Source organism: Diabrotica virgifera, chromosome 3 (assembly GCF_917563875.1).
Source record: "Diabrotica virgifera virgifera chromosome 3, PGI_DIABVI_V3a".
NCBI lineage: Eukaryota > Metazoa > Arthropoda > Insecta > Coleoptera > Chrysomelidae > Diabrotica > Diabrotica virgifera.
In genome coordinates, this window is record NC_065445.1 from 176,221,239 (window position 1) to 176,235,584 (window position 14,346).

Genomic DNA, 14,346 nt, shown 5'->3' on the forward strand with positions numbered 1-14,346 from the left:
CGGATGATATTTAAACATTGTGTTTACTATACTGAGGTCCATATCGATGGCAAATTGAAGGAGCCGTTCACCTCTGTCATTTCGCTCGCCTAAGCCATGCTCACCTATCGTTCCTTTCAAATGATCGTCTACTTTCGTTCTTCCTATTTTTGCGTTCCAATCTCCTATTATCATCATTGGTTCTTTCTTAGGTATATTAGAGATAGTTTCATGTATCAGATGGTATGTTTCTTCTACTATATCTTCTGTCGCTTCGGATGTTGGCATATATACCTGTATAATGTGCATTTTGACTGGTTTAGCGTTTAGGGTTATTTTTATTATACGATCGTTTATTGGAAGGTATTCATGTACATATTTTGCCCAACGTTTTTGAATTAATATTGCTATGCCTTTTTGCCCTGATTTGTTAGCTCCTTGCATGGAAATTTTATAGTGAGTGGCTTCCCAATGTCCTTGGCCTTCCCAGTGTGTCTCAGATATCCCGCAGATCTCTGAGAACAAAACTTTATAGTACCTACTAAAAATTTATTTTCTAAAGCCTTGTTGCTTCTTTAATTGTACCGTCTATGTACATCTAAATTTAAATCGATCCCTATTAAAAAGAAAGAAAAAAATGAATGGTTTCGAATCTCGTTGTAAAAGGTTTGTTGTTTATAGCGTTATCAAGTCGGCGGCCAGATCTGATACGGGCTACAGCGAATAAACATATTGCCTTATAATTAACAAATATGGCGTAGTCCACTAATGAGAATTACTCGGAAACACTATGGAAGCTTATTTCGAGCCAAACAGACCTATTTTGTGTTTAAACGTCTGGGAGTTTGATAAGAATGAGAGCCCATGTGCTAGAGAAATTAATTCAAAGTAGAGATGTTCGATATCGCAATTTATATTTAACGGGTATTATTAATTAAATAAGTATGGATTTTTAACCCGTTAACAATAAATAATTTCTTCAATTAGAATTTTTACAATGCTTCTTAAAATCTTATACTCATCTGTTTCAGATTTTCAGTAGTAATTCCAGTGCCGGTTTAACCTAACTTCGGGCCCTGGGCACTAGAGATTTAGGGGCCCCCTTCATTGCTATTCGTTGTCAAATTTTTTAACAAAAAAACACATGAATTTACCTGCATTAACTATAAATGTTTATTGTAAAACCCATACATTTTTAAAAATTTTAAAAAACAATTTTTTCCACGACCGTTTAATAACATATTAACATATTCGCTATTTTTTCATAGATAATAGCACCCATTACTGTAGCCGTGAGTAATAATTCATTACTCACGGGCTGAAGTTACTCACGGGTCATTACTCACGGGCTGAAATTAGATTCAAGTGGCGCATGCCACTTTTAATATTAATCGTATATAAACTGAAAATAAAATTACTTAAACTTGTTTATTTAATACAATAATTATTGTAATTTATATCAATAATTATTGTAATTTATATCAATAATTAACTTCGAAAAATTTTTAAAGGAATTTTAACTGTAACAATGGCAGTATATTTTTTACGTTTATATCTTGTTTACTAAAAAATTTGACGTTTATCATTTATTTTAGTGACAGTGACATTAGCGCATTTTGTTTATGTTAATTGGAATTTATAACTAATATTGTGTTTATTTTTCAAGTTATATTGTGTTAAATATGTTATAACATGTATAGTTATATTATTATATTATACAGGGTGTCCCGAAAAGATTGGTCATAAATTATACCACAGCTTCTGGGGTCAAAAATAGGTTGATTGAACCTGACTTACCTATATACAATAGTGCACACAAAAAAAGTTACAACCCTTTGAAGTTACAAAATGAAAATCGTTTTATATTCATATATCGAAAACTCTTAGAGATTTTTTATTGAAAATTGACATGTGGCATTCTTATGGCAGCAACATCTTAAAAAAAAATTAAAGTGAAATTTGTGCACGCCATAAAAATTTTATGGGGGTTTTGTTCCCTTAAATCCCCCCAAACTTTTGTGTACGTTCCAATTAACTTATTATTGTGGCACCATTAGCTAAACACAATGTTTTTAAAACTTTTTTGCCTCTTAGTACTTTTTCGGTAAGCCAGTGTTTATCGAGATATTTTGAATATTTGTCGAATCCACCACATATTTGTATATGGTTAATACGATTATAGAAACCTGTTAATAATCTGAAAATTTATTTATAATTTATATTTTTAGGTATATTTTGAAAAAGAAGCCACATCTCGATAAAACGTGACTTATCAAAAAAAGACTAAGAGGCAAAAAAGTTTTCAAAACACTGTGTTTAACTAATGGTACCACAATAATAGTTTAATTGGAACGTACACAAACATTTGGGGGGTTTAAAGGAACAAAACCCCCATAAAATTTTTATGTAAACATATTAAAAAAGAAGGCGCATCTCGATAAAAACTGGCTTATCGAAAAAATACTAAGAGGCAAAAAAGTTTTAAAAACGCTGTGTTTAACTAATGTTACCACAATAATAAATTAATTGCAACGTACGCAAAAGTTTGGGGGGGGGGGGTTTAAGGAAACAAAACCCCCATAAAAATTTTATAGGGTGGACAAATTTCACTATAATTTTGTTTTAAGATGTTCCTGCCATAAGAATGATACATGTCCATTTTCAATAAAATATCACTCATGGTTTTCGATATATTGAAAAAAATCGATTTTCATTTTGTAACTTCAAAGGGCTATAACTTTTTTCATGAGCACATTTGTGCTGAGGTAAGTTAGGTTCAATCGAACTATTTTTGACCCCAGAATGTGTGGTATAATTTATGACCAATCTTTTCGGGACACCCTGTATATAGTTAAAATGTAAATATACATTATAACTATATACCGGGTGGTGAATTGGAAAGCGGGCCATAGGAAACTCAATGTAAAATTCTAAGCTGTTAAATTCCTGCTTCCCTAATTATTTTACATCAAAAGTCATCAGAAACTATTTGTAGAGAATTGAAATCTCTATTGAAAACAACTGTTAATATTGTTCTATGAACAATAATTATTCAAAATTTTGTAAAAATATAATACAATTTTCAGAGTAATACGCCAAAGCTAGGCCACACACAATACAATAATGTGTATAAGATTGCATTTGTTGACAATGAATTTATTATATTAACAATTAGAACTGTCAATTTTTTAAATTATTTTATCATTTTTTGTTTAAAACACAATAAAGTTGATAAGATACCCTTAGTTAAGGAGAAAGTATTAATAATAAAGATATTTTCTTCAGTCAATAATGTGCTCACTGTCAGTTAAATAGTAACGTGTGGCCTAACATACCCACACATACCTACTGCGGTAAATACATTATATTTTTCAAAATTTTGGAATGTGTTTAAATCGTAGAACAATTGTAACTCCTGTTTTTAATACAGATTTCAATCCTCTACAAATAACTTCTCATGACTTTTGATGTAAAATAGATAGGGAAGCAGGAATTCAACAGTTTAGAATTTTACATTGAGTTTCCTATGGCCCGTTTTCCGATTCACCACCCGGTATATGAACACGTCACGTATACTATATATATGAACACGTATATACGTCAACCGACAACAGCCATTTCCTATTTATTAAATTCACTGACAGTAGGTACAAATTTAAGCTTATAATTTTTCGGAAACGAATAGAACTTATAGAACTTATATTGACTATTTCTAGTTGTATTTTTTACAATAAATAAGAATTTGGTAATAGTAAGCAACCAATTATTCAGCCACGTACTAGGTGTAAATAGCATTTAGATATTTTTGTAAATTATTATAATTTAAATCTCGAGTAGTTGATAGTTCAGTTTTTTAATAATTAAAATAAAGAAAGGTCGTAGAAAAAGTATAGTATTCTACTCGCATGTAATGGTTATTACTCACTCTGATGATCTATTACACAAACTTCATCATCGTGAGTAACAGCCATCATTACATGCTCGTTGAATAATATACCTACTATTAAAACATAAGAGAAAAATAGCAAGCGTAAAAAATATTCCAAAAAATACATTTAAAAATATAAAAAAAACAGAAAGTTATACAGAAGAACACATGACAAACAAAAAACATATTCTAAAAAATATACAACACAAAAATTACGTCACTTTTTTTCTTGACTATACCAAGGTCCAATAGGATTGTCTGGGCAGACATTTTGTATTTCGTAAATACTTGATGGCAAGTGGCATATATTTATTTGATTAGTAGCCCTTATTTTCCCTTATTTTAAAAATGTTCACACCGCCATTAAACTGCACTCGTCTCTCGTCTCAGGCCCCTTCAGAGGCTATCAATTTTGAGCGATACCCTGACAATCCTATTGAATTTCGACTATAGGCATTAGCAAACTGCCTTATTAATACTATCAAAATTCAGTTGCTCCTCTTCTTCATTTTTTTATAATACGATAGTGATAATGCGTCTAGGTTTTCTTGACCCTTTGACCTTCAATATATGTATCTTGATTCTTTTTAAAGCCAAAAAGACCGCTCGCCTGACGCATTAGAAATTGGTATGGTCAAATAAACTTGCAGTAAAGTTACAAATTGGCAAAAGTTGCCTTTACATCCTGGATGACACCAAATTTTCAAATGTTTATTCAAATTTTGGATAACGTTATATAATGAATAATTTCATTATTCAAGTTCTCTTTGGTTTCATCAACATCTTTTTTATATTCCTCTCATAAAATATTAATTCATTTCTTCACTTCTTCTTTATTTAGCGTAAAAAACATCTAACAACTGATGTAACATCTTTGTAGATTCTCTTTAAAAGATCTTGAGGAATATTGTGGAATATAACATTAAATAGGTAGGTATGTTACTTCAATTCTGAATATCTCTTGCCCCTTTAAAATTGTTTCACTTTCGACTGCTTCATCGAAAAATGTTTTTTTTTATTTGTTTTTTGAAGGCCAATTCTATACAATATGTTTGAGATATAAAATTTTTCACAAAATAGTTATTTTCCTAACAAGTGCAGAAAGTCATTCTTTTCCGCACGCGACCGCAGTTTGCCGAACGACGCGAAGCGGGAGTTCGGCAAGCAGTCGAGTGCGGAAAAGAGACTTTCTTCAAGAGTTAGGTTCTTCAAGAGTTAGGAACAATATTTTTTCTAAGAGTTTTTAAAAAATTACCAAATCTTAATCAATTAATTTAATTAATATCAAAATACATACACAAATTAATTCTTTGACTAGGTTGTCAAAATCAAACTTTCCATGACGATGATTCAAAACGACTGTTATTGTCTACCGATTTGACTTTCGAATATTATGTCAAAATAATTTTATTTCATCGAATTCTCGAGTTAATTTCATTAAAACAGTAACACAATAAGATATATTTGATATAAATTATTAAATAATATCTAAATATTAGTTTATTGCATGTATTATAATTACTTTAATGCCATAATAACATATCTAAATTGACACGCGTGCGGAAAAGTAAAAACCGCGTACGGAAATGTATCACGCTTGCAAAAAAGTAACACGCGTGCGGAAAAGTGAAACTTTCTAAACTAAAATGCGTGCGCAAAAGTAGACATTTTTGCACGCTCGTAGAAAAAAATATTTTTGGCTGCTAGTTCAATTTCGCTTAATTTATTTCTTACATCTCCAAAAAAGCTCAAATGTCATTAATTTTACTCCAATTGACACGTTAAAGTCCACAGTTTCTAACGTTTTGCTTGTTACATTCAGTCGTTTTAAAATCCTTGCCCAAATCAGTGCCAATAGAGTATCCAAGTTAACCTGTCTTAAAGGTATCCAGTTTATTATGCAGTCCCTTGGCATCACTTCTAACTGCTGATTTTTTGTCTCTATTATTACTTAACTGGAAAAATATATTTGATGGATCCGTAGTTTTTAAGTAAAGCATTTACATCGTAAAAAGTTTCTACATGTTTTGTTTTCATCGCTTCCAGGAATTCATTGCAAGTTTGGTCAGACAGATAGCTAACTGAACCTTTCTCTTTATTCGAATTCCGCTGTAAATGCTGAGCTAAGAAGTTGTCAAAAACAAAGTATACAAGACAACTTAAGTAATTTCCCTTACGGCGACTCGGTAAATTCTCATGGGATCAACGAAAAGCTAGTCCTTGAGGAGCAATTAATTTAATGGTGACAACAACTCTTCTTAGAACCTTTACTCAATAGTCAGCTTAGCATTCTACTGACTCTTTCAAGCCAGCGTCTATAACTCCAATTTAACTGATGATCCATCTAACTCCAACTGATAATCTTGTTATTAATGGAATCATAGAGTTCAGATGAAATTTACTTTCTTCGTGAGATTTGAGATATATATTAAAACTATTCAAATATTTTCAGGGGGTAAAATATATCCAAAATCAGCTAAACTATTTTTTTCAATTGAAAATAATTTGTACGGGTAACCATCAATAGCTTTAACACTTCTCTTTGCCTCCATTGGGTTTTACTCTATACGAGTTGCTTTCATTTAATCTTCTATAATAAGCTTTGTCTCCAGCTTCATACATGTTTTTACAGTTTTCTAAGGAATCGCTCTTTGGTTTAAAAGTTGTCACAGTTCTTATTTATCAATCTTAAAATCAGACCATATCGAAATCGCACGTATTTCGTAGTACTTTTCTCTATTTAAAAAAATATGGTCCTCGATTATTTAGCGGACTTTAATTTGTTATTAATAAAAGGAAGGGTCCCTACGGGCCCATCCGGGGCCCGAGCCCCTGAGCGCCCGCCCCAAGCGCTCAATGGATAAAACGGCACTGAGTAATTCGGTACCAGAGAGCTCTAAAATTATCAATTTGTATCCCGACTGACAGTTTGACAGTTTTAACTTTATTATGTCAAAGTGTCACGAGGGCAGAACACATCGGTAATTTTTAAGAGTGTAATTCGATAAGATTATTTCATGAATAAAACTGTTTTTTAAATCATTTTAACTAATATTTTATTGATATCTTCGCCTGAATATTTGCTAAACCTGTTCATGGTGTTCTATTTGACAAGTTGTAAAACATTAAATGTCATTAGTCATTAGTGTCACTGCATGTTCATTTTTGCGTAGCAGCCAAGAGTATCTGATGAAATACTTTACGACGGGAAATTATCTAAAAAAAATTCGAACATTAATATCATAAGAAAGTGAGAATAAATTGACAATAACGCGGCAATTTTTCCAAATCCTGTTGCCTGGTAACGAGAGCCCGGAGGGCTCGGTTGACTATTGCCGGATAGAAAGAAGTTTGAGAAAAAAAATGTAGCATTATTTTCTTATTTATTCTCACTACCGTATGATATCCGACAGGTTATTTTTTAAAACTTACATACAAAAATCAAGTCTTTGTATAAAACATGCAGTGACATTTATTCCAATTATTGTGACACATTTTCCAACTTTTCAAAGTGAACAGAACAATTTAAAAAATATTCAGACGAAGATATCAATAAAATATCAGTTATAATTATTTATTGTATAAAAATTTTGCAAACCATAATAAGCAATTTAAATACTCGACTTTTTTGGCAAAGAAAGAAAGGTTCAGGCTTTCAAACGCACTTTGAAAAATTTAATTTTTTAACTAGGAGAGCCTATGTAATTTTTTTAAAATTTTGGTGGTGAGGGTAGCACCTCCGCACCCCGAGCCAAAAGTTAAACAGCTTGGCGCGCAGAGGGGCTACACCAACCACCACACCTTTAAAAATGTCCCTAGTCATACCTAGTTGACCGATTTCAGTTTTCAAAGTGCATTTGAAAGCTGAAGCCTTTCTTTATAAATATTTTAAAAAAATAGACTATTCAATGTGATTATTTTAAGCCCAACATAATTTTGCAAATTTGCAATTTTTTTGCAGACCCTGCATTGCAAAAGTTATTAGGCAAAAAGTATTAAACCAATCCTAACAAAATAACACACGTTTCAGTTGTATAGTCGGTTCGCTAAACTCAGACACAATTTTTGTTGTTTTTTGCCAATTTTGCCAAAATTGGCAAAATTACTAACTATTTAGTAATTATTAACAATTTAGTAATTTTTTTTTTAACAATTTTGCCAGATTGGCAAAATTACTTACTAAAATCACTAGCCAGTTGTGTGTGAGTTTAGCGAACCGACTATATTATAGTTTCTATGAAGACTGTAATTTATTTTTAAGGCGTCGAAAATATCAAAAAGAGAAACTCCATTTTTGCACCTTTTCCGTAATTATTGTTACTTTTAAAACAATAAATTTTGAAATTTTTACCCAGTCAAATATTATTTAAAATTAAAAACGAAACTTTTACCTTATAGATATCTTTTTTTATAGCAATATCTTTGGAGTTATATGCGAAAATATGGGTACAAAAAGCAAGTATTTTCGAATTTTTCTTCAGATTTTGTTAAATAAAAAACTACAGTTAAGTCCAGGGTTCTTTACCCGTGCTTCATTAATTCTTGGCGAGATAAATAACATACTTTTTATCTAGCATCGTTGTCTTCCACGCATGAAACTAAAGATAAACCAGATACCGTCTGTTATCAAGTAAAAACAAATGTTATTTTTATAAACGCTCTAAAGTCAATACATCGAAAAGAGATAGGTACAAAAAAGTCGCTTAGGAACGTTTTCAGGCTTTAAGCACAATTTGTGACGTTTCTGGTTTGTTTATTTGTCACTGTCAGTTTGTTGAATTTTTTGCTGTTGTTTTGTCCTGTTTTTGCATTTAGAAGTTATTTACAATAAACCAACAGCTGTTTTCACAACTAATTTTATACTGGAGTTTAAAATTTTATGGTAAGTGTATTGTATTTTGATATTAATTTACATACAAAGTTAACCTCATTCACAGTTGTCAAGGGATGGTTTTGTGTAAATTTCCGTAACGGTGAAATAAATATTAGAAAGAAAATATTTTACTTTCAAATATTTATATTATAACAAATATTTAATAATACAGTGGAACCCCGATAAGTCGGCCCCCGATAACCCGGAAGTCCGGCTAACCCGGACCGATTTTCATCAGATAATCATTTTGATTTTCAATATTTTGTATTTTTCAATTTAATTGTGGCTTATTTCCAATCAAATTAATTATCAGACAAACGTTTCAACAATAAAAATGTATGTAATATAATATTTGAGAGATAATGTGTATGTGTGTAATTTGAACTGTACGATATTAAAAATGACTCATAGCATACGCCGCAGAAACAACAGCCACCTGTCTGTAGTATCTATTCCTTTTTATTTCAAACTGTCAGCATTGTTTAGGAAAGACTATTTAAAAAATTCTTTTATAAACAATGGTCTTTAGTATTGTGTGTCTTGTATTGTTCGCTTCCATTGCTTACGTTTGGGTTTGGTGTTTTTTTTAGTAATTTTAATGAGCAGGTACTGTGCATATTTATAAATATATTTCATGTTATTTCAATTCTAACGGAGTTTATCTGTAAGTATACCGTATTTTATTAATTTTTACCATATTCTCCGGCTATCTCGGATTTTCGATAACCCGGATCGGTCGCGGTCCCGATTAATCCGAGTTATCGAGGTTCCACTGTACTACTGATATTAAAAGAATTTATTAAGCTACTTAGTCTAGGCGCCAAAGAGGTCACCGTGTCCTTTTCAATTCTGATGGACAAACTCAACGGTTTCTGATGGATTTTTGGCTGCTGATTACGAATTTCGAGGGTGGTTTTCGATTAGAGTGGTCAAAAAATTGTTATAAACAATTTAATTGTTTATAAATTGTTTATAAGTTTCTGTCTCATAAACTAAAAGAGATAAAAAAGAATGTTTCAAATAAAACTTGTTCGATAATAAAAAACAAAGAAAAAAACGTTTACTAAACTTAAATCCAACAGTTATAAGTCAATATATTGTAAAATTAGTGCACAATACAAATTGCAAATTGCAAAATAAGTATTTTTCGAAGCTTTATCGATCGTAACTCAACTTCTACGCATGAAAATGAGCCTTAGAAGGTCTTATTTTAAAGCTTAGTTAATAGGATTCCAAACAAAGTTTGTTAAATAACTTGATCTTTATTTGTTTTAAAGTTATACCCGTTTGAAGTTATAATTTTCTTTAAAAAATTGTACATTAATTTGTTTATAAGGGTTTCAAGTAAATTTAAGCTGTAAATATTGACACTTTAATTAACAATAATAACAGTAAAGCTCAAAAGGAACATTTTGGACTTTTTAAAATGTTCGTAAGTTTCTTTTGGTCAAGATATCGATATTTTAATGGCGCGCTATGAGGCGCAAAATCGGCTCACAATCAAGTATGTAAGTATTTTTCGACGCTTTATCGATCGTAACTCCGTTTCTACGCATGCAAATAAGGCAATATGTGATATCCATATAAAAATGGATCGATTTCTTTTACAGCATCATCATTGCATATAAAACGAGCATTTATGTTGTGGCGGCATACACACAATTGACGTGCCTTGATGATGTTGCAAAAGAACTAGATCCACTTTATATGGATATCATATAGATAATTAGACTCTGAAGCCCCAGAAAGTTTTAGTTTTACTGCCTACAAGAACAGACTTAGTACCACCATGTAACTGTAAAAATTAGTGCTCTAAGAACTTTTGCAAATGTAAAAAGCTGAGATTCTCTGTATATCTCAATGCAGATGCATGAAGGATAATGTTTGTAAAAATAGTATTAATAAATAATAGCAATTTACTTTTTAGTTATATTTCTGAAATATTATTTTTTAATGTTTTTTTTTTCTCATTTAGTACAAAAAATATAAGACAAAGTAAATAGAATGAAAGGTGATACGAGGTACAGTATGATGATTTAATTATAAGTATTATATGATAAAATTTTATTGGGATCTTCAAAAATGAGAAATGAAGATAACGTATATATACATAGAAATTATAATTTGCATCGAGAAGTTAGCGCGTGAACCATTACGCGGTGAGCCAATCTCGCGCCTCAGAGCGCGCTATTAAAATATCGATATCTTGGCCAAAAATAAACATACAAACATTTTCTTATGCTCAAAATGTTCCTTTTGAGTTTTTCTATCATTATTGTTAATTAAAGTATAAATGGTTATAGTTCAAATTTGCTTGAAACCCTTATAGACAAATTAATGTACAATTTTTAAAGAAAATTTTAACTTCAAACGGATGTAACTTAAGAAAAATGAAGACAAAGTAATTTAACAAACTTTTTTTGAAAGCATATTCATTAATCCTTAAAATGAGACCTTCCAAGACTAATTTTCATGCGTAGAAGCCGAGTTACGATCGATAAAGCTTCGAAAAATACTTATTTTGCAATTTGCAATTTGCATTGTGCACTAATTGTACAATATTTTGAGTTCTGATTGTTGGATTTAAGTTTAGTAAACGTTTTTTCCATCTTTTTTTATTAACGAAAAAATTTTATTTGGAACAATATTTTTTATCTCTTTTAGTTTATGAGCCAGAGCCTTATAAACAATTTATAAACAATTAAATTGTTTATAACAATTTTTTGACCACTCGGATCGAATTACATCCTCGAAATTTATAATCATCAGCCAAAAATCCATAAGAAACAGTTGAGTTTGTTCATCAGAATTAAAACGGACACGGTGACCTCTATTTGGCGCCTAGACTAGTAATTCTGTACCAAAATTTTAATTTCTATTTATTTTATAACGTCAATTATTTATATAATACGTGATCGGAAGAATAGCCACTTTCTGTCACTTGCCATTAGTCCTGTCGCCAGGGGGGGTACAACGGAATTCAGATGGATTAAAACCCAAGTTTTTTTTATGTATTTTGACCCGTAGAACACGAATTTTTTGGGTAACAGTTGATCCGGATGTCGATAAGATTGTTATAAACAAAGAAGTTGAGGAATTACATAACAGCGATTTCTCGCAAAACAAAACATTTTTTTGTATTTTTTGGGTCATTCTAACCAAAAAATGTTCCTACAAGTTTTTTCGTACGATGCATAGTTTTCGAGATAAACGCGGTTGAACTTTCAAAAAATGGAAAAATTGCAATTTTTGAACCCGAATAACGTTTGAATAAAAAATAAAATAGCAATCCTGCTTACCGCCTTTAAAAGTTTAAGTCAAATTATATCTGTTTTGAATATTTGCATTGCTAAAAATTTATTTTTTAAATGTTAAAAAAAGCTATAAACACATACTGTTTCCCGTCCTTAATACATGCGTTTTAATGCATGCTACTTACAAATAGCTCCGCTTGCACTTTTACTTCCTCTACGTACTCGTTCGATTTTAAATGAGAAATCATTGAAACATCACTCAAGCACTAGGTGTTTATAGCTTTGTTTTAACAATAAAATAATATATTTTTGGCCATACAAATAATTAAAACCGATATAATTTGACTTGAACTTTCAAATGCGGTAAGCAGAATTGCTATTTTATTTTTTAATCAAAAGTTTTTCGGGTTCAAAAATTCCAATTTTTCGATTTTTTGAAAGTTCAACCGCGTTTATCTCGAAAACTATGCATCCTACGAAAAAATTTGTAGGAACATTTTTTGGTTAAAATGGCCCAAAAAATACAAAAAAATGTTTTGTTTTGCGAGAAATCGCTGTTATGTGATTCCTCAACTTCTTGGTTTATAACAATCTTATCGACATCCGGATCAACTGTTACCCAAAAAGTTCGTGTTCTACAGGTCAAAATACATAAAAAAAAACTTGGGTAAGTCCATCTGAATACAGGAGGCCGTTTTACCCCCCCTGGCGACAGGACTACCATTGCGTGGAATAAATTTCCGGCTTGTTTCCTATGCTTTAAATCAGTGGTCACCAATTATATTTCCTGAGGGTTCGTTTCGAAAACCTATGACACTTCCGGGGTCCGGAGTTAACACTACCTGTCTGGTTGTTCCAATTCGGTAAACAAATCAGAAGGGTGCAGTGCGAAATTTTTAGGCAGAAATTGTTTTTAACAGTTTTTTAATAAATCCAAAAATCACCTTTTTTGCTCCCGAAAATATGTTTTTAGTATTTTGGGTCATCTTAAACCAAAAAGATTTTCTGTCATTTTTCTCAAAACTTGATAGATTTCAAGTTTTAAGCGATTTATAAACTGAAAATGCGAAAATAATGATTTTCGAAGCTTGAAAATTCAAGTGTACATTATTATTTTTGCGGTTGTTAAGTACCTAAATTGAAGTTTAAACATTCAATTTCAAGATTCTGATGAGTTATAGGGGTTTATTCCAATTTCGACCATTTGTTTTTATTGGCGTATTTAATAAGCATATTGGCAATAATTAATTGAATAAATAAATAAATCATTAAGAAAAAAATTAGTTAATAATAAATTATAAAATTTTAATAAATGTGGAGTATTTGTTGGGCATTTTTTGTATAAGTACGTATAATATGTATAATAAGTGCGACAGAGACACACCATAATTAACAATTAAAAAACAACGGTCTATATTGAATTAAGTGCCGATTACTCGTTAGACTCTTAAAATTGAATTTATAAACTTCAATTTAGGCAATGGGCTACATGAAAACTAATAATTTACATATGAGTTTTCAAACCTCGAAAATGCGTAGGTATTTTTACATTTTTCAGATTTTAAATCACTTATTACTCGAAAACCATCAACTTTTGAAAAAAGGGGACATTTTTGAACAGGAATCCACAAAAAAAAACCGAATCAGAAAATTTGTCATTCTTTACAAAATTAAATTATCAGTGAGAAAAATTACATTTTTTATTATGTACAACCTGTCTGAAGTTTGGAGTGAGTTTCGTGCAACTGATTCCCATTGGGGAGTAGAGATATTCATCTGTTAGCTGAGATCTGTACCGAGTTTTAATAAAGTTTATTCTTGATAAAGCGGCTTCGCACACATAAGTTGAGTTAAACATAATATACAATTTCATGGCCAAACATTTTCAAAATTGCCAAACGCTATATTCTGAATTTAATGACGGTCCGCACAAAAATAGCTCACGGTCCGGATGCGGACCGCGGTCCGCTAATTGGTGACCCCTGCTTTAAATGTTGACGCACGGGAAGAGAATCATGGACTTAAGTGTAACCAAGGTTTCCGAGTGGCGCATATCGTGACTATTGTTACAAGGTACATCCTGAAGTGATTACAGCAAAAAATTAACTCATATGGAAATTGTTCAATTCAAATGAGGTCCCACCAGGACTATTAGTTAGACGTATGATTGAAGGATGTCTCTTGCAGAAGTTTGATTTTTTTTACAAATATTCATGTTTACATAGTAATGTTAAAGTTTTTATGACCTCTTTTTTCACCTATGCTGGTGATTTGAGTGACCTCAAATAAAGGTCCGCGTGCATTGGTTTTCG